The sequence below is a fragment of the Ictidomys tridecemlineatus genome, chromosome 8 (assembly GCF_052094955.1).
Source record: "Ictidomys tridecemlineatus isolate mIctTri1 chromosome 8, mIctTri1.hap1, whole genome shotgun sequence".
Taxonomy (NCBI): domain Eukaryota; kingdom Metazoa; phylum Chordata; class Mammalia; order Rodentia; family Sciuridae; genus Ictidomys; species Ictidomys tridecemlineatus.
Window position 1 is genome coordinate 58577091 of NC_135484.1, and position 21133 is coordinate 58598223.

Below are 21133 nucleotides of genomic sequence, written 5' to 3' on the forward strand. Positions count from 1 at the left end.
CTTCTTGTCCTATGTGCTTCTTAGAGGGAACAAGGCCTGGATGGTATTAAAACCAATCTCCTTTTGTGACTTTTGCTTCTTCACCTGCTGGAGTAGATTGGAAGTGAAGCTGGTTGAGGTGACTCAGCTTCTCTGCATACCAGTGCAGGGGGTGCAATTGCAAGTGTCTTCTATTGGGATTTTGTCTGGATATCTCAGATCACTGTTTTTCCTGGTTGAAAGTAGTACAGATATCTATTTGGGGATGATGGGGTCAATCTTTGAAAGAAATTTTGGAACTTTAAGATATGTACTCCAAAGTGATTAAATCCTTGCACCCCTAGTGCTGACTAGATGTCAATCTTAGCTGGATATCTGGGTTTCTAGTGTCTCCCCAGAGTTCTATTCATAGGGCAGAGTGGATGGTGCACATCAGTTTTCTTGTAGCCCACCTACCACCCAAATACAGATTTCCAAATCTCCATCTTGGAATATAATCATACCCACCTGATTAATTTCCCCAGTCCTTTTCATCATGTCTGTAATAGTTTAAGCCATAGAATTCAAAAGGAGATCAGATTATACTCTCCTTTGTACTTCTGCCTGGAAACCCCCTGGTCCCACTCTTTTCTATAAGTGTTTTGGGATTCTGATTTGCCAGGTGGGCTTTAGGTCACATAGTAAGCACTCACTGAGATGGAGTGGAAGTTTTGCTAGGGACTCTTAGATCCAATATGAACAAGATTAGGCATAAACTCCTCTGGCTAGATCTCCACCTTAATTTCTCACTTAGAAGTCGAGTAACATGGAGCACATTTTGTGTGCCAAATTCATCTACTGTGTTGCTCTTTCCCTTTGTGTTGTGTCTCCCTTTGTGGTGACAGCACCACTGCCGTTTTGGATTCACATGTTTTCCTCATGTCTTCTTTTTCTTCACTCACCTCATTATAAAGCTCTATTCCTGTAATTTAAACTTCCAAATAACAGAGCATGCAGGGAGTGCCACCTTCTCTACTCTGCCAATTTGTGCTTCTCCTGGTTTCACTTTTTAAAAAATTACTAGGTTTACAGTTACTTTGGACATCATTCTGTTATGCATTAACTAAATAACAGAAGAGTTTTGAACAGATCAACAAGAAAATAGAAAATACATTGGGCTTACTTCATGGGCAGGTGCTTTTTATTTATTTAATCCATTTTGAACATTATAGCTTAAGCGTAATTTGCTTTTGTAGAATGTAGTTGACAACAGACTTGAAAGAAATGAATGCTTCTCACAGTTTCTTTTTTTCTCTCTCTCTCTTTTTTTATTGGTAGTTCACAACATTACAAAGCTCTTGACATATCATATTTCATACATTAGATTGAAGTGGGTTATGAACTCCCAATTTTTACCCCAAATGCAGATTGCAGAATCACGTCGGTTATCATTACAAATTTCTCAATCAGGAAATTCAGTCTTCTGGTAAATGAGAAGTTTATCTCAAAAGTACGAGCAATACAAATGGAGATTATTATTAGAGTAGTCTAAAAATGTAGAAGTGTAGCATTTTTAATGAAATGATGAAGCACTCACTCACTAACATATATAACTTATCCAGTCCTATATTTAATCAAATATCTTTTGAAAAGTGAAAATGTAAAATGAAGTCCAATAGCAATAAGTCAAGTTAAAAAACACTTTAACTACACTCAGGTTCACAGAGCCAAGCAAGGCTTATTTTGTTTTCTGGGTTCTTTTCAGTTTGTAATAGACTACTATGACATAAGAACACAAAGACTATAAACTGGACTTTATTCATAATATATCCTTCGATTCTTTCAACTTTGATTTTAAAAAACCCTGCAAATTAGGATAAGACATGTATCCTGTCACTTCTAAAAAATTCTTTAGTATGTTTCACATTACCCATTTTATGACAATTGCTACAAACTCAGAATTTATGTTTTAACATTACTAAAATCCATTTATGGAAGCAAGGTCCATTTCACATAGGATACAATGATAGCAGTTGCAAATAAAAAAGAGTGGAATGCCTTGGGAGTGATTTGCTTGTTTGACATCAGTATACATTTTGTTAGCTACCATATTTTGAATGTGATAATAACAGATAGAGTGGGGACCAAAGCTCCCATCCCCTTTAAATTGACTCTGCAATTACACCCCTGGTATATACTGTTTATCTCTCCTCTATCCAGTGTAAAAATCACATCTGTCAGGAAATATGGACTTTTTATGCAATCATTTATTGATTCATGACTGTGAGAAAGCCATGGAAATAAAAAATAAGGGAATAAAACATGGTTACACAGTAAAGTGTGAGCACTGTCTAGAGATAAAAAGAAAATTTATGTTAGCATTGAAGTGAAGAGGAAATATCTTTGGGTTTAGCATTAAGGTTATTAAAAGATTTGCATATAGTAGAATATGGCAACTATTAACATTTTGAATATGCATTAAGAATTTAAAAAGTCTACAGGCATATATACTATTATACTTACTCAGTTACAAATATCTTAGTAAAAATTGAAGATTTTGGATTTTTTTAGTATTTTACTCATCTTGGAAAATATTTTCTCCTGTTCATCTAATCTTGTGCTTTTCTATAGATGTCGTTTGCATGCCTGTTTGAATTGAACTACACAAGATGAGAATGTAGGGACTGTGTGTTTCTTCACAGATGTAAACCTATTACCTAGTCTAGTCTTGGCCACATGACAGGGATTCAGTGAATATATATATTCAGTATATATATAAATATTCAATCAATATATATTCAGTAAATATATATATATTCCGTAAATATATATAATGTTTTGCATTACCCATTTTATGACAATTGCCACAAAGTCAAAATTTATATTTTAACATTACTAAAATCCATTTATGTAAGCAAGGTTCATTTCAAATTCACATAGGGTACTTTGATAGCAGCTGCAAATTAAAAAAAAAAAAAAAAAAAAAAAAGGTAGAATGCCCTGGGAGTGTGTGTGTATGTGTGTGTGTGTGTGTGTGTGTGTGTGTGTGTGTGTAATTTAGTAAATAAATGAATTACTAAAATCTTTTTGAGAAAAGATTTAAAAGATTTATATTAATAAAAGCCAATTTTCATAGTTAAGCAGAATATGCCACTTGGAATTACTATATTTAAAAAGTCTAAATTATCAACATAATCTCTAGGTTGCATATACTAAGATATGTTTGGTTTTTCAATTAGTTTAATTTAATTTAATTTTTTAAATTTTAAATCCACAGATATTTGGTCTTACTGTCGAGGACATTTCAGACTGATCAGTAATAAAGGGGAGCCTTTTTCTAAACAATACTAAAATTGCAGCCAAAGAAGAAACACAGTATTAATCAGCTTTTTACTGAACTTCTATCTGGACACATGAACTTGCATGAAAGCAGCTTTTCACTGATTAGCAGCGTGGAGTTAAGTGTAGGTTCATACCTCTACATGCCGTCTCATAAAGTCTCTTTCCATTTTATAACTTAAAGCCCCCAAATTCTCCTATTGTCATTCAACACACAAAAAATCTGTTAACTGCCCCACATTTGATCAAATAATATAATTGTATATAAGATCAGTTATATAAATTCTAAACTATAAATTAATCATATTTTAATGTTTTAATTTATGGAAACTAAAAACCAAATTATCCCAATCATGCTCTTTTCCTCCAATCTTCTTAACACTGCTTCTGTCCTCAGTCCTTGCCACCTCTAATCCCATAGGTGGTATGCTACTACAGTAAACGTTTCATTTAAAGCCCCCAGGGAAAATTAACTAGACTTATGCCATTTATTTCTGGTCTTGATCCTCAATACAAGTATTCCATCACCCCATCTTTCTCAGATTCTTATTCCTTGACTACCCTAACTAATCTCCCCAAAGTTCATTCTTCTCTAGCCCACTCTCTACAACATACTTTCATTATAAACGTTTAGGAATCTTCTTTCTAGTGCACCAAGCTCCCATGCCTCATTATCTACACTTCCTAACTGTAGCACCGCATTTCTAAGTGGCACTCTTTTCCCTTAGATCACGCAGGTACAGGATGATCAAAGATTGGGAAGTGGCATTGACCTTCTCCTGAATCTCCACAGTCACCTTAAACTTATTGCTCTTTTCTCCTTTATTCCTATGAGATTTACATTCATCTTCTTTTTCTTCTATATCTATCTCTAAGCAAATTATTTACCTCAGTGAGCACTGTGATAACTAGTTCAAGCTTTAATTTAGACTCACTCTCTCTGCTTCACTGCTGCCATGAGATGAGAAGCATTCCTTTGCCACTATCCTGATGCCATGATGTTCTGCCTCACCTTGGGCCCAGAGCAATGGAGTTGGCCAACCATGGACTGAATCTCTGAAACCATAAGCCAAACAAACTTTTCCCTTGCTCTTTACAAAAAAAGAAAACAAAGGATAATAGGGGTTGGAGTTGTGGCTCAATGGTAGACCACTTTCCTAGCACATGTGAGGCATTGAATTTGATCTTCAGCACCATATAAAAATAAATAAATAAAACAAAAGTATTGTGCCCTTTTACAACTAAAAAAAAAATTTAAAAGGATATTAATAATTTTTACTAGAATCATCCAAAAACTTAATCCTTTAGCTTTTTGATTTCATTTTGAATAATTTCACATTCAACCTCAAATTGCAGCTTAATATCACATATGTAATTATTTGGATATGATGTTCCCTCAAACCTCCTGTATTATTACAGAGGTGAAATGATTGGATTGTGAGAGATGTGACCTAATCAGTCCACCCTAGTTTGAATGGACTGCATGGTAACTGGAGGCAGGTAGGGCATGATTAGAAGAGGCATGTCACTGGGTGTGAGCCCTAGGAGGGTGCATTTTCCCTAGGGTCCCTTTGTCTCTTCACACTCTATTCTCTGACCCCTCCAAGAGCTGAGCAGCTTTCCTCTGCTGGGCCCTTTTGCCATGACATGCTGCTTCACCTTGGGTCCAAAGCAATGAAGTCATTCATCTATGGACTGAAACCTCTGACACTATTAGCTCCAAATAATTTTTTTCCTTCTTTAAGTAGTTCTTATAGGCTATTTTTGTCACAGAGATGAAAAGCTAACTAAAACAACGTATTTTTATTATTGCTTTTAACTTTGCTACCATTTAATTTTCACATTCCTCTCTTCAATGTTTTAATATTCTTGCTATTCTGTCATGTCTTTGTTATTATGGTAATACTCAAGAATTTCTAATAGACACATGCAATCAAATCCATTACTCTCTTGCCCAAACCCCCAGTGAATTTCCAACACTGGATCAACACAAACAAAGGTTACTTCCTATGTGCAGCCTGATCACTAAGTAAAGTACTTCCTGCCCCACACATAGTATGTTGTAATGTGTTTCTTCCATGTTTCTATAATCAATTCATTTTTCCTTAACCTGTTGTATTTTCATCTGATGAAAAAGGGACAGTGTTATATTTATTCCTTTATCTTTTTCTACATTCTATGTTATTTCATGCCTAAGATATTTCTATGACATTCATTGGATGAATATATGAATTCACTTTCATTATTTTATTTCTTTTTAAAAACATGTATTTACTGTATACAACATGATATTTTGAAATATATGAACATTGTGAAATGACTAAATCCAGTTAATTTACATATGCATTATTTCTCGTGTAACTATCACTTGTTGTAATAAATTCTATGCTCATTATCTCAAAATTTTTCAAAAAATACAATTTATTATTAACTACAGTCATCATGTTATTCAACACAGATCTTGACTTTATTCCAAAAAGCCTCTGTATGGCAAAAGAAACCATCAAGAGTAAAAATACAACCTATGGAGTGAGAGGAAAATATTTGCAAACTACATACATGAGAAAGGATTAACATCCAAAGCATGTATGGACCAAAAACAACTCAAGAGTAAGAAAACAAATAACCTGATTAAAAATAGGCAAAGGACCTGAAGAGACATGTCCCAAAAAAAGATGAACAGAAAGCCAATATCCTGATTATTTAAAGCACATCATCAAGAAAGAAGAGTTTTGAAAAGGGCCATTTTTTAAAGTGAACGAACACTCTAGTTTCTGTGGTTTTAAAAGGAAGCAAACTCACTGATGCGGATGCCATCAGTTCTCTGTCTGAATTCCCTCAGATCCTGTTACCACGCACAGCTGCTCTTGTTGGGCTTTTATTCTCAAGCCAGCATCTACAGCTTTCTGAGAACTGCCCTAAGGCTGCTTGCTATACATTACCTGTACATCCAGGGTGCCAGAAATACTTAAAAATGCATGTCCCTTAGGGGCTCGCCCTTAGCTATGGATGTTGGTCCTCTCTGCTTTCTGCTTTTGATCCATAGTATTCAGTGGTATTTCCTATAATGTCTCCATAGCTCACTACCAAACTGACCCAAAGTTATCAACAGAGAGACATTACTTGATATCTCAGTTTTGTTTGGCTCCATTTCTTTACAGTTCCCTTTTCCCACTCTCCTACTGGTCTTTGTTAGAGCATTTCCTAATAAATCACTTTTTCGCAAATATCTCTTTTAGGATCTGTTTATAATGAGCCATCCATTTTTCTGTTACTATAGCAAAATATCAAAGGTTGAATACTTGATTTAAATATTTGATTTTAAAAAAGTATATTTACTTCACAGTTTTGGAAGCTGAAAGTCCATAATTCAGTGGTCCAATATGTCTGGCCTCTGGTGAGGGACCTCTTGGTTATGTTGGAATATGGCAGATGACATTCTGTTGGGAACAAGTGTGAGAGGACACAGTAGTCACATGGTGATAAAGGGAGCAAAAAGATTCAGGGGCTTATACTTGCTGTATTTATGTTCTTATGGAAACTAAGTAGTAGGACCCTGTAAGTACTGCATTACTTCCTTCCAAGGACAGTATTCCCAAATACCTAATCACCTTCCAGTGGGTCCCACATTTTTCTCTTTTCTTATAAAAAATGTATAGTTTTTTATAAGAGATCATAAACAATAGTTGGGTTCATCCTGAAAAACTGATACATGGACAGAAATCAGTTTCAGTTCATGATCTGCCTTCTTCCCTCTCCTTTTCCCCTCCCATCCTCTCTCCCATCTCCTACTCTTCCTTTACTCTACTGAACTTCTTTTGTTCATCTATTAATCTATATTTGATTGGTTCTAAATGTCATCCTATCTTTTCCTCCCCCTTTCCTTTATTTTACTCTAGCTTCTGCATATGAGAGAAAATATTTGACCTTTGGGTTTCTGAGTTTGGCTTATTTTACTTAGCATGATATTCTCCATTTCCATCCATTTACTGGCAAATGATGCCATAATTTCATTCTTTTTTGTGACTGAGTTGAACTCCAATGTGTATATATACCACAATTTCTTAATCCATTCTATTAATCTTAATCTATTGATGAGCATCTGGGTTGATTCCATTATTTAGCTATTGTGAATTGCATTGCTATAAACATTGAGGTGCCTGTATTACTGTAGAATGCCATTTTTAGAACTTTGGGGAAAATACCCAGGAGTGGATAGCTGGTCATATGATGATTCCATCCCTAGTGTTTTGAGGAATCTCCAAACTTCTTTCCAGAGTGGTTGTACTAGTCTGCACTTCCACCGATAAGGTACAGGGTTCCATATCTTACAGGTTGCACCACCGCAACACTGCCACCACGTGGAGGACCAATCTTCTACCACATGATGGCATACTTTAGTGGGAACACGTTCCAACTGTATTTAAACTGTAGTAGCAGGAGGCAACCTAGGACATATACTAAAGTTTGAGGATAAAAATATATATATATATATATATTTTAATCCCTGGTAAAAATTATGTATGTGTGTGTGTAAATTTTTATGATTGTTGATTATTGAATAATTTTGAATTATTGAATAATTTGTATGGTTCCCAAAGTACCTGACCACTTAAAACTTAATCTTAGCACAGAGAAAAATCACTTAATCATAGAACACTCAGAAAATTTCTATACAGTCCTTCAGTTGAGAAGTCAAATTTTCTCAAGAGCTAACTTTTCATTTTTATCTCCTCTTAAAAGCTCTTAAAACACTTTATTATCAAATCCATTCTTCTCTGTGTGAAAACATTTGATAGAGAAGAAGAATATTTAGAGAAGGATCTTGTAACTACATGCTTTGATACCTGGGAAAAAATAATGTCTCCCCATTATGACCATCACTAATATTTTATAATTTTTAGATAAAATAGCAACTATTGAATTAGATCTTAATTTAAATGTAATGTTATGTGGCAATCATTAGTTCATATTTAATGCTGCAGCCCATGTAAAAGTAAGAATCATGCTTGTAAACATACCATCTTTTCCAGTTTGAAATGAATTTCATCAGCATCTGTAATGCTGATTCAAGTACCAAATTACAACCTAACTGTTACATAATTATGAAGCTGTTGAAAATTAAGAATGAAGGAGAGAGACATAAGGAGGTGATGTTAGACCCAAATCATTTGGTCACTTAAATACATGTTTTATTAAAATATTGTGACAGTTTTATCTTTACATGCACTCTAGGGAAAAAATATCTATTGTTTTGATTTTTCTCTATTGAATATAATATACATGTAAGACAGTAGATTTAAAAAGTGTCCCTAGGTTTAATCCGTGGTAAAAATTATATAAGTCTTCCCAATAAATTGTAATCTGCTCTGCACTGTCATGTAATAGCATCTAGATTAAGAAAGAGAACATGCCAGCAGCTCAAGTTCCCATCAGCTTCTTCCCACTTACTACCTGACCAAAGTGGTTTGTTTTTGTGCATAACAAACATGAACTAATAGAGTTAGACCTTTTTGGTTGTTGTTAAGACTCTTGTTCAATGTTATGCCTATGAAATTCACCCAAACTCTTATATTGAAATTCATTTATACAAACTGCTATATAAAGTTCTATTGTGTGACTGTATCACCATTTATTATTCTACTAGTGATGAACCTTTAGGTTGTTTACATATCTTGGTGCTTAAAATAATGTTGCAATGGCCATGATAGTTCTTGTTTTGAGTGTCAAAGGGCATGCATATGTTTGGCTTTAGTAGATGCTGACAAATGGTGTTTCAGAGTGTTTGTACCATTTATACTCACATCAACAATACATAACATTTTCATTGGTTTCACATTCCTGCAAAAAATTTTTTTGGACTCAGCAAATCTGAGCAGTATATACATAAGTATATCCTGAAGTAAGTATATCCTGCTCTCACACACAGAGAGCCTCCTCCATTATCAACATTATTAGTTTCAAAGGATGATACTATCTTGACGTATTTTTATAACCTAAAGTCAATAGTTTGCATTAGGGTTCACTTTTGGCATTGTACATTCTATGAATATTCATCAAGAATTATAATGTGTGTCTACTAAAGAATTGTACAGTATGATTACATTGTCCTAAAAAATCCTCTGTGGTTCAACAATTCATCCTTCCTTTTCCTCTTAACCCTGTTAACTAATTTTTTTTTTTACTATTCAATCACTTTGTATTTTTCATGTTATCATGATTTGGAATTATATAGTACATAACCATTCATATTGGCTTCTTTGGCTTAGTCGTATGCATTTAAGCTTCTTCCATAGCTTGATAGTTTCTTTAAGCCCCAAATAATTTTCTATTGTCTGGAGGTACCACAGTTTGTTTATCCATTTACCTATAGAAGGACACTCAATTGTTTCCAAGTTTTGGCAACCAATAAAGCCTCTATGGGACATCTACGTGCAGGTTTTTGTTTGGACATAAGTTTTCAGCTCATTTGGGTAAGTACTAAGGAGTGTCATTGCTGAATCAAGTGGTAAGAATTTTTGTTTGGTTGTGTTATAAATCATCAAACTGTGTTTAAAGTGGCAATGCCATTTTGCATTTCCACTAATAATAAATGAAAGTTCATTTTGTTTCACATCCTCATCAGCATTTAATATTTTCAATGCTCTGGATTTTGGCCATTCTAGTAGCCCATATAATAGACAAAGTGACATCTCATCATTATTTTAATTTGCCTTTCTTCGCTGACATTTATTGTGGGCCATCTCTTTATAATCTTATTTGCTATCTGTATATATTCTTTGGTGAGATATCTATGCAGGCATTTTGCTTGTTTTTAAAATTAGGTTGTTTGTTTTCTTATTGTTGTTTTAAAAGTTCTTTGCAACTGTTGAATAAAAGTCCTTTACTAGATGTGTTTTGCAAGTATTTCTCCCAGTCTGTGCTTTTTCCCTTTTCATTCCTTGAAGTTCCTTTTGCAAATAACTTTTTGTTGTTGTTGTTACCACCAACTCACATTTTTATCCCTTTTCTGTATTTTATTTAGAGACAGAGTCTTGCTAAGTTGCTTAGGGCCTTGCTAAAGTTCCTGAGGCTTGCTTTGGATTTGCCATCCTCCTGCATCAGTCTCCCTAGCCACTGGTGTGTGCCACGATGCTTGGCCGAAAATAACTTTTAATTAAGTTCAACTCATCAAGTATTTCTTTCATGAATCCAATCTTTGGTGTTGTACAATCAAAACCATTGTCATTCTCAAAATTACCTAGATTTTTAAAATATTATCTTTAATATTTTACATTTAAGTCCATGATCTATGTTGAGTTATTTTTTTTTAAAGAATGTAGTAGTTCTTGTAGCCAGATTTATTGTTTGTCCTGCTGATGGATGTCTGGTGGTTCCAACATAATTTGTTTAAAAGACTCTTTTTTTCTCCATTGGATTTGCTCCTTTGTCAAATATCAGTTAACTATTTATGTGGATTTATGTCTGGACTCTACACTTTTTCATTGGTCTATTGGCCTGTTCTATCAGCACTACCAACCTGTCTTGATTACTTTATCTTTACAATAAGTCAAGTAGTGTCAGTGCTCTGTACTTCTTTTTTGTTTGTTTGTTTTGTTCTTAATATTATTGCTGGTCATTCTGTGTCTTTGACCTCTCCATATCTACTTTAAAATAAAAACTCCAAAGAAAACATTAAAATAGTCAATGGGCTTGTGAAAAAGTATCCAATATCACTAATCATTAGGATAATGTAAATTAAAATCAATATAAGATGTTACCTGGTATCTGTTAGGATAGCTATTATCAAAAAAAGACAAATGCTGGTGATGATGTGGGGGGAGGATGGGAGAAATCCAAGTACACTGTTGGTGCAATGCAGATTGGTGCAGTTATTATGGAAAACAGTATGGAGATTCTAAAGAAAGTAAAAACAGAACTATCATATGACCCAGCAATCCCTCTTCTTGATATATAACCAGGGGGTTGAAATTTTTACCTTATAAAGATATCTGCACTCCCATTTTTATTGCAGCATAATTTACAGTAGCCAAGATAGGGAGACAACCTAAGTGTCCACTGAAGGATGAACAGATAAAGAAAATGTGGTGTATATATACAGTATATTATTATTCAGCTTTAAAAAGGAAATTCTGCCATTTGCTACAACATGGATAAACCAAGATGACAATATGCTAAATAAAATATGACAGACACAACAGGGAAAATATTGCACGATCTTACTTATATATGAACATTAAAACTTTTTTTAAAGGTTAAATATACATAATAGAGGGGCAAAGGTATAGGGAGGAAATGGAAAATGGGAGATGAGGGTCAAAGAAATAATAAATATGTAGTGAATAAGTATAGATGTCTAGTGTATGACATTAAAACTATAATTAATAAAATTGTAATACAGATATTTACTCAATAAGTAGATTTTGTGTGCTGTTGTCCCAAAAATGTAGGCAAATTGATAGATATGTTGAATTGATTCACTATAGTAACTATTTTACCATGTATATGTCTCCATAATGTCATGTTGTAAACCTCAAATATGCACAATGAAATATAAACATAAAATTGATTTGTTAATAACCACAAAATAACTGCCTAAAATTTTGATTTGGATTGCATTGAATATAGAGATTGAGCCAGGAAGAATTGACATTATGACAATATTGAATTTTTCTACTCAGGAAGAAATGATTATTCTCCATTTTTTAGTTCTTCTTTGATTATATTCATTTATTGTTAATATAACATTTGACTAGAACTATTTCATATTTTATTAATATCAGATGTAAGTAATCACTCTGCCTGAGAAATTTTAAGAATCTACATAATAAAAGCACAAATATATGATAAATTTTTATTACAGTAACTTGGGCAGAATTGGATAAAGTTGCAGTTGATCATGCTTATCATGGATTCCTGATAATAAAAAACTGATTTTCTCATGGCCCTACTATATCACAGCCATATAAAATCATCCTGACAAATCACATTCAGAACATTTGCCACGAGACCATTTTAGCTTTAACCATTACTATTCATATTATAGTGAAGAGTCAAGAAGCTGGGCTACTCTGCGGATCAACAGGAAAATCAGAGCTTTCTAGGATGTTTCTATTATGTTTCCGATCACATTTCCTCTATTAGAGGTGATTCCTTTTTGTGTAAGCTTACAGTATACAATCATAAATCATAGGAATAACATAAGAAAACACTTTCACTGTGTTACTCAGTGTCATTTTCTTTAGTTCTTTATTAACAATGAGATTAATAGACACTATGAAAAAGAGATGAAATTATATAAATTAATAGACACTATGAAAAAGAGATGAAATTATATAAATATCTCTTTCATGTGAGTTTATAGTTTGCAGTTCTGATTATAGATGCAAAATTGAAATTTTTTATATACAGAAATATATTTCTTCCAATTCTTATATTCACTCTATACATCTGATCTTTATTCTCATATACAAAGGAATTGTCATTGGAATGAAATCTAAATTATGCTATGTCTATATAAAAATATTCCACAAAAATCCCACTTTTACATTTAATCATAATATGAATTGTAATGCATTCCACTGTCATATATAAATAAAAATAATAAAAAAGAAAAAATAATAACAATAACCACAATAGAAGGGAGATGAGTAGAGTAGAGCAAGTGGATTGATGGGAGGGAAAGGGAAGGTACTAGAGAAGAGATTAAGCAAATCATGGTATATACATGTACAAATATAACACAATGAATCCCATCATTATGGACACTTATAATACACCAATAAAAAAGAAAGAAGGAAGAAGTTAAAAGCATGCCATCTTAACACAACTAGTGAGCCCTGGAGCCAAGACTAGAGTCCAAGACTGCTGCCTCCTAAGCTGGATCCTTTCATCACTATACCGCTACCTGGACTAGAGAACTTGAGAGCTTCTCTTAATGACCTAAGAGTATAAGTGCCCATCAGCGTACTGATGAGAAGCTATTTGCTTTTTGTAGTTAATATACTTGAGATAATGTAAAAAAATACTGAGATAGCAGCAGCCTTACTGAAGTCATTAAATGTTTTACTGTAACCCACCCTAAGAACCATTTTCATAATTGCACAATATGGAATTGACATACCCATCATTCCTGCCCAGAAATACAGGAATAGTAGTCAATATGCTATGGGTTCACATCAGAACTGTGGAATATTGGATCAATTATCTCACTTCTATGAATTTTAAATTCTTTGTCTATAAAGTACACAAAATAACTGCAATTTTTACATGATTGTTGAGAAGAATAAATAAGATATACATTTTTTGCAGTTATTTATTCTTCAGTAACCATTAACAACCTACCTCCATCCCCTCAAATGTTAAATAATTTCAGACCCCTATTCTTTGTAAAAGGGTTGTTTTTATATTTTAAATACATTACATTAAAATCAATTCTTTGGAAAACTTAGATGATCAACTTGAAAATTATAAAATTGAAATTGAGAATCATTGGTTTGCAAAAACAGATTCTGTTATATTTTTGTGTTGACTGGATCAGGCAATTTCTGCTACTTTTTTTTTAATTTTACTTTTCAAAGTATTTTAAAATTATTCAAAAACAACATTAAGAAAAATTCAGAAACCTTGATTCTGTAAAACCAAACATAAACCTGACAGTATACACAGTCAGATATTCCTTGGACTTAAATTACAAAACATTTTGGATACAATTAAAAACATTTTTCCCTGGAGTTTTTGTGCTGACCAAGATATCATGTAGTTTTAAAACTCATGTGGATTATGTGATACAAGCTTTGGACCTTACTTTGGTGGAGTTATGCAGACTTCTTTTCTAACTTGAAACCTCTCCCCAAATATCTTTACATGTGTAAGTTGTAATGGAGAGACTTGAAGGACTTAGTATGTTGAATTGTCAACTCCTATGTTGAAATAACATAGGAAAATGTAAATTAAAAAATACAATAGTATTTATTAAATTTGGACCAAGTATTCAGTATTTCTAAGAACTTTTTTTTTTTTTTTAGTTACCTGTTCTGTGAGATGACATGATTTTACATTTTATAGGAAACAGACCAGATGGCTGCTTATTCTCTGGATGATTTTCTCTTTGGTACCTTGACTTTTTCTTTAAAAGGAGCTTGCTTTCTTTTCTCCTTGCCTTCCCATAATAACAATCTCAAGTTCACAAAATAGGGAGAGAATATATTCCTAGAAAATATAAGAATAGGAATATTCGGAACAAAATGCAGTAAGATAAAAATAAGACATTCAGATTATTTTCTGGTTATTATGACATCTTTATTTTCTGGAATATCCCTAGTTATTGCTTTGAAATTAATATCATGAAACAAAAATCAAAATATTAGCATTAAAAGATTGCACTCTTGAAAGTTACAACAGAAATTGTTGTTTTCACTATTTAAATAAACAATCTCTCCTAGGAGTTGAAGAGTACGCTTCTTTTGTACATTTTATCCCTTTTCAACATAGTATAAATGTTGAGAGAAAATAGTTTTGCATGTTATTTTAAGAAATGTTGTCATTTAATAATTTCATTTGTATTTATAAATATTTGTTATGTTTAAAAAGCAAGAAATGAATTGACCATTTTTTACTTTTATTAGACAGGTATCACAATTTATTTGTCTTTTAATTTTAGCTGGTTTAATGAGTCAAAATTTTAAAAAAATCTGTATATGTATTTATAGTAAAAGAAATATGATAATGTCCTCTAAAATGTTGTATAAAAAATTAAAGGTCATGAAAATTGCAGGTTTGTGCTCCAAACTATACCTCAAGGAGCCCTAGGACCCAATATTTACTCTCTTCACACCTGTTCCCTAAACTTTACAACATATATATCCAATGAATGACTAGTGTGTCATCAGGTACAGAACAGTGATTCTTTTACCTCAAAGTTTTTTAATCCTCATATAAAAAAAAACTCCTCAGGAATGCAGACAGTGTAGACAAAATATACTTAGCTCATTCATATTCCCAAAGAGAATCTACTGTTGAAATGATTTCTTAGCTAGCTCTTGATATGTTCTACAAACCATGAAAATATCGCTGGGAAGTGATCTGTGCAGATCAGTGAAAAGGAAGATACAGCTAACCCAAATTACCGTAATGATAGGTGACTTCAGGGGCTTGGCACAGTGGAATTTGGATGTGCATAAAAATAAAATCAGATCTGATGTGCACATTATTATCCCTAAATACCACTTCTTTATGAAAATATGATACCAGAGTACATTTCTATGAATGTATAAGTGAACAGAATAATAATTCCATGTAGCTGCAGGGAATTTTTGCAGTACTTGTCAAAAAGTGACTGCAAAGAGCTTTAAGCAATTAGGAGATTTATTTTCCAATGTGAATATTTTCCTGTTCTAGTCAGATCAAAGATATTAAAAATGAGGTCGTCAGCATGAACAATCATATGTGCTTTATGTGTACTTGTTATGCATGGTCCCATAAAAATATGCACTGGGGAAAGACATTACAACCTCAATTCCTTGTAAAGACAGCAGGACTTAATGGGCCAGAAAGCAGGTGTGCAATCCAAGGAGAAATTGCTCTATAACAGTGCAGTACCATGGTCGGGCAGACTCATGGTTTTGTTTTCCTTTCTAATATCATTGCACAGTCTATTTAGATGCTTTCTCTAAAATTATGCCCAATGATCCATATTTTTGGTTGTGTCAGAATATGTTATTAACAATAAATCAAGCCACTGCCAAAACCAGTGATGCTCTTCTGAAATACTCAGTGTTGGAAGGCAGGCATAACATGCGTTTTATGGACTGATTATGTTATATTGGAACTAGAGTTACATTGTTTTCATGTAGTATGATTTAAAGGATGTAGCTTAGTGTACGCCAATATTTAAAATATATTATTCATTTGAACAGTGGTACAATTCAAAATATCTCCATTCAAAATAAATTGTTGTCATTTAAGAAAACTGTCTTTCCAGAAACACAATTCCAATTTTGTTTATATTTCCAAGTGATTTTAAAATGTAGTTTAAAGCTTAATTAATATTTTTAAATAATAAACATTTCAATATTATAATACCATGTCCAGAATATAAACATAACAGCATTATAGGTAGGACTGTTTTAATAGTTACACAATGGCAAATGAAAATTCTATGACTATAATGTTGTGAGACAAATTCCCACAAGTAACAGGCTGAATTCAATAACATTACTTCATCGCTATAAATTTTAATTTTGCTGGCCAAATTCCAGAAAACTCTACTAATCCTAACAATACAAACTTAAAACATGAAATGTCCTTTATACAAAAATGGCAATTTTAAAACTTATGATAACCATTATTATCAATGAAGATGTACTGAATTGAGAAAATGTCAAGTATTCACATAGATGCTGAGAAAACAATGAATCAATAAGGTTTTCTCTAGAGGGAAGTTTGACAAATAAGCAACATTGCTAAAGCATTTGTGTCTTTTGACTAAAGAAACTCTAAGAATTATCCTGAAAAAAATTAAAAATGTATGTGAAGGTTTAATTTGCCAAATGTTAATCACTATGCTCTTTGCAAATGTGAAAAATGAAAACATCTTTACTGCCCTCTATAATTTATGGTATATGCATATATTAGATAATTTACAACCATTAAACTTGCATTTTACAGCACATTAAATGATATTGGAAAGTATTTGTTATTATGTAATGGGAAAAGGGAGTAAAAAACACTATTATTAAATTAATTTATATATTAATGGACAGGAGGGATAAACTAAAAAATCAAATTACATTTCAGAGGTTAAATTAAGAATTTCACTTGATTGTTCTTGTGAATTTTGAATTTTCAAAAGTCTATATGGTATTATATATTGGCTTTTACAATAAGAAAAATCTTATTTAAATACTAAAGATATGGAAGTAATCAAAATCTATGATTCAATTACTTTATAAACAAATTCTACAAAATGCTACTTTTATAGTTGATATTTTTTAAATCTCTTAAAATGTATACCTCCCTTTAAAACTTAAAACTATATTAGCTCATCAAAATCTGTCATGCAGCTCATCCTGCAGATAACAGCGTTTTTACAAGTAGCATCCAAAATGGTAGTGGCCTGTTAATATCTGGCACTCTCCTTGTGAAGCCATACTTGACCCTCTAAACCTTATTTTTGTCTTTTTTATTTATCTCATAACTCCTTTGTTTACTTCTATCATGGTGATTAACACATTCTATTGAAATTGAACTATTTCTTGTCAGGCTTTCCAATTAAATAATCAATATAGAAAAGGTAGCCATTGTTTTAAGTGTACTGTTGACTTTTCAAAGAAAATATCCAGTATCTAGATTACCATATTCTCACAAAATACATTGTAATTGATTAAATGGTTTCTGAATTAGTTGGCCAATAATATGGGAATTTTGAATTGTCTCATTCTATGTCTTAAAGATCACATAGTCAGAAGTACTGAGGAAGAGAAGATGAGGGGCCAGTGTTCTGTTCTTCTCCAAAGTAGAACAGAACTACCAGAGATCAAGCTTTGTGTGCTTTGTTTTAGCCACACTGGTCTTATTTTAGTTCTTAATGTAATATCATTTTTCATCTAACTAGATTTAGAAATAGCACATGAAAAAATCTAGCATCAATTAGTCGTAAACCTTCAGCAAACTGGGAATAGAAAAATACTTTCCCAATCTGATATAGCACATCTACAAAAAGATCTTGTAGTTATATAATATTTAGTAACAGAGGACTGAATATTTCCCTCTAAGTATAGTAAAAGGAATTTTACCAAGTCTATTCAACATTATGTTGAATAGTTAATCTCAAGTAGTAAGGTAAAAAAAGAAAACAATATTCTTAGAGATTTAAAAGATAGAAAATAAAACTATCTTTATTTGTAGAAGTCATGATTGATTACAGAATGAATCCCCATAAAACAAAACTCTGAAATAATAAATTTACACAATATCTTGGAATGCATATACAAAAATGATCTTTAGAACACTATAATTCACCTTGGAATAGATCTGTAAAAAATACACTGATAAAAAAGGTACAATAGTTTACGTCTTTGGAGAACATAGAAAAAGACCCACTTTTTTACTTTAAAAAGGAATAGGTGTATGTGGCATAAGAGATACAATTTTTAACTTTAAGACATTTATGATATAGCTGTTTTATTGTACCATATCATTAAATATTAAACCACAAAGAAGATGTCCAAGAGAGAAAGGGAGGGAGAAAACAACAATACAAAGAGAAAACAATTTAACAAATGCAATAGCAACTCCTCACCTCTCAATAATGTCCTTAATAATAAATATATTAAACTTTAAAGGTAAATGGATTTAAAAACATAGAGTAGTTTAATGGATTAAAATACTCTCAAATCCATTTTTTGCTGTCTATAAGAAACTCACATTAGATTTAAGAACACACAAAACTAAGAGTAAAGAAAATAAGAAGGAATAAAATGGCAAATAAAATGGAAAATGGTGCCTATATTTACATTAGACAAAATAGACTTTAGGTCAAGCACTGTCACAAGAAACAAAGAAAGCTATCACATGATGACAAAGGTCATTAACAGGAAGATATAAAAATTATAAATATATATTCACCCAACATCAAAGAACCAAATATATTAAGAAAACACTGACAGATTTGAAGGAATAAACAGATAACAATACAATAATAATAAGAGCTGTCCATACCCTAATTACAATAATGGACAACTATCCAGACAGAAAAACAATAAGGAACAGCAAACTATAGAGCAAATTGACCCAACAATTATATAGATACAGGGTATTCCACCTAATAGAAGGGAAAAAATTACTCTCAAATGCAGATGGAACATTTCCTATGGATAGATCACCTGAACATGATGTTGGGTCACAAAGCAAGTATTAACAAATTTTAAAAGTTTGATATCATTTCAAATATCTTTTACAATAATGAAGTGAAATTAGTTATGAATAACAAGAAGAAAATTTAAAAATTCATACATATATGTAAATTAAACACACTCAAACAACTATCAGGTTAAAGAAAATTAAAAGTAGAATTATAAAATAAGACAAATGAAAACAAAACTCCACATACTTAATCAAGAAAAAGTGACGGGGGGTGGGGGAGTGGGTATGGGGAGTAAAGTTACATATGTTCGAAGATAATATGATTTTTTTTTTGTGTGTGTGTGTTGTTGGGGATTGAACCCAGGACCTTATATGCAAGACAAACAGTCTACCAACTGAGCTGTATCCCCAGCCCCCTCACATGATCTGTGTAGAAAACTGTAAAGATTATATTAGTCAGCTTTTTGCTCCTGTGACCAAAATGCCTGATAAGAGCAACTTAGAGGAGGAACAGTTTATTTGAGGTTCAATATTTCAAAGGTTTGGACCATGGTTGGTTGACTCCACTGCTCTGGGCCTGAGATGAGGTAGAATATCATGGTGAAAGGGTGTGATGGAGGAAAGTTGTTCAGTTCATGTCAGATGGAAAGGAGGGGGGGGGGAAGGGAGAGATATGTTGCCATAGGGACAAAATATAAACCTGCAAAATATGCCCCAGTGACCTCCTTACTCCACCCAGACCCTACCTGCCCACAGTTATCACCCAGTATAGTAGTCTTGCAAGTTATAAATCCATCAAATGGATTAAACCACTGATTAGACTAGAGCTCTCATAATGTAATTTCAGCTCAAAACAATTCTTCATTAACACATGAGCTCTTTGGTGCAACACATCACATCCAAATCATAACAGACTCTACCAAATAAAAAATTCAAATTTCAAAACACATCCAAGAAAATTATAAAATAGAAAATCAACATGCAAAAATCAGTTGCAAGTCTATAAGCTAACATTAAATTACCTAAAAAGGAAAAAAAATAAAAAACAGTCCCACTTAAAATAGCACCAGAAAGAATGAAACTGCAAAGTAAGAAATGAAAGCAACTTAAGTACTCACGAACAGATGAGTGGATAAAGAAAATGTTGTAAATATGTACAACAGAAAATGATTACACCTTTAAAAAAGAAGGAAATCTAGCCATGTGTAACAACATGGGTGAACCTGGAGGACACTATGTTACTTGAAATAAACCCAATCCTGAAAGACAAATATTATATGTTGGCACTTACAAACTGAATCTGACATAGTCAAACTCATAGAGAGATCGGGATTGTGGTTTCCAGGAGCCAGGGGGAGAAGGATGAAATCAGGAGATGTTAGTCAAGGGTACGGTGCTTGAGTTATGAAAGATGAACAAGTTCTAGATAGCAATACGGCATGCCATCTGTAGTCAACAACACTCTATTGTATATTTAAAATTTGCCAGGTGGGTAGATCTTACATTAAAGCATTGTAATAAAAAAACACAATAATAAAATAAATGAGTGTGTATAATTTATAGCTTTATGGCATAGATTGTTCTGATGTTTTATGGGTGTATATTTATCTTCAAAGTCATCAAGTTGTATATATTAATTATGTACAGCTTTTTTTATATAAAACAGGTACCAGTGGAATAGCACAAAAATCTAAAAAATGTGTTGATATAGACCTAACAATATGTGCATGATCTCTAGGCTGAAAAGAGAAAATGATGGTGAAAAAACTCAATGAATACTCAAATAGTGTATTATACTATATTTATGAATTCAAATACTCCATACTGCTAAATAGTTAACCCCACACTGTTTTAATGTGATTCAAATCAAACTCTCTATAGGATTTTGCATAGCTTTTTGACAAGCTGATGCTAATATTCGCATGGAAAGGCAACTAATTTAGATTACTCAATTTGGGTTTGGGAAAAATTA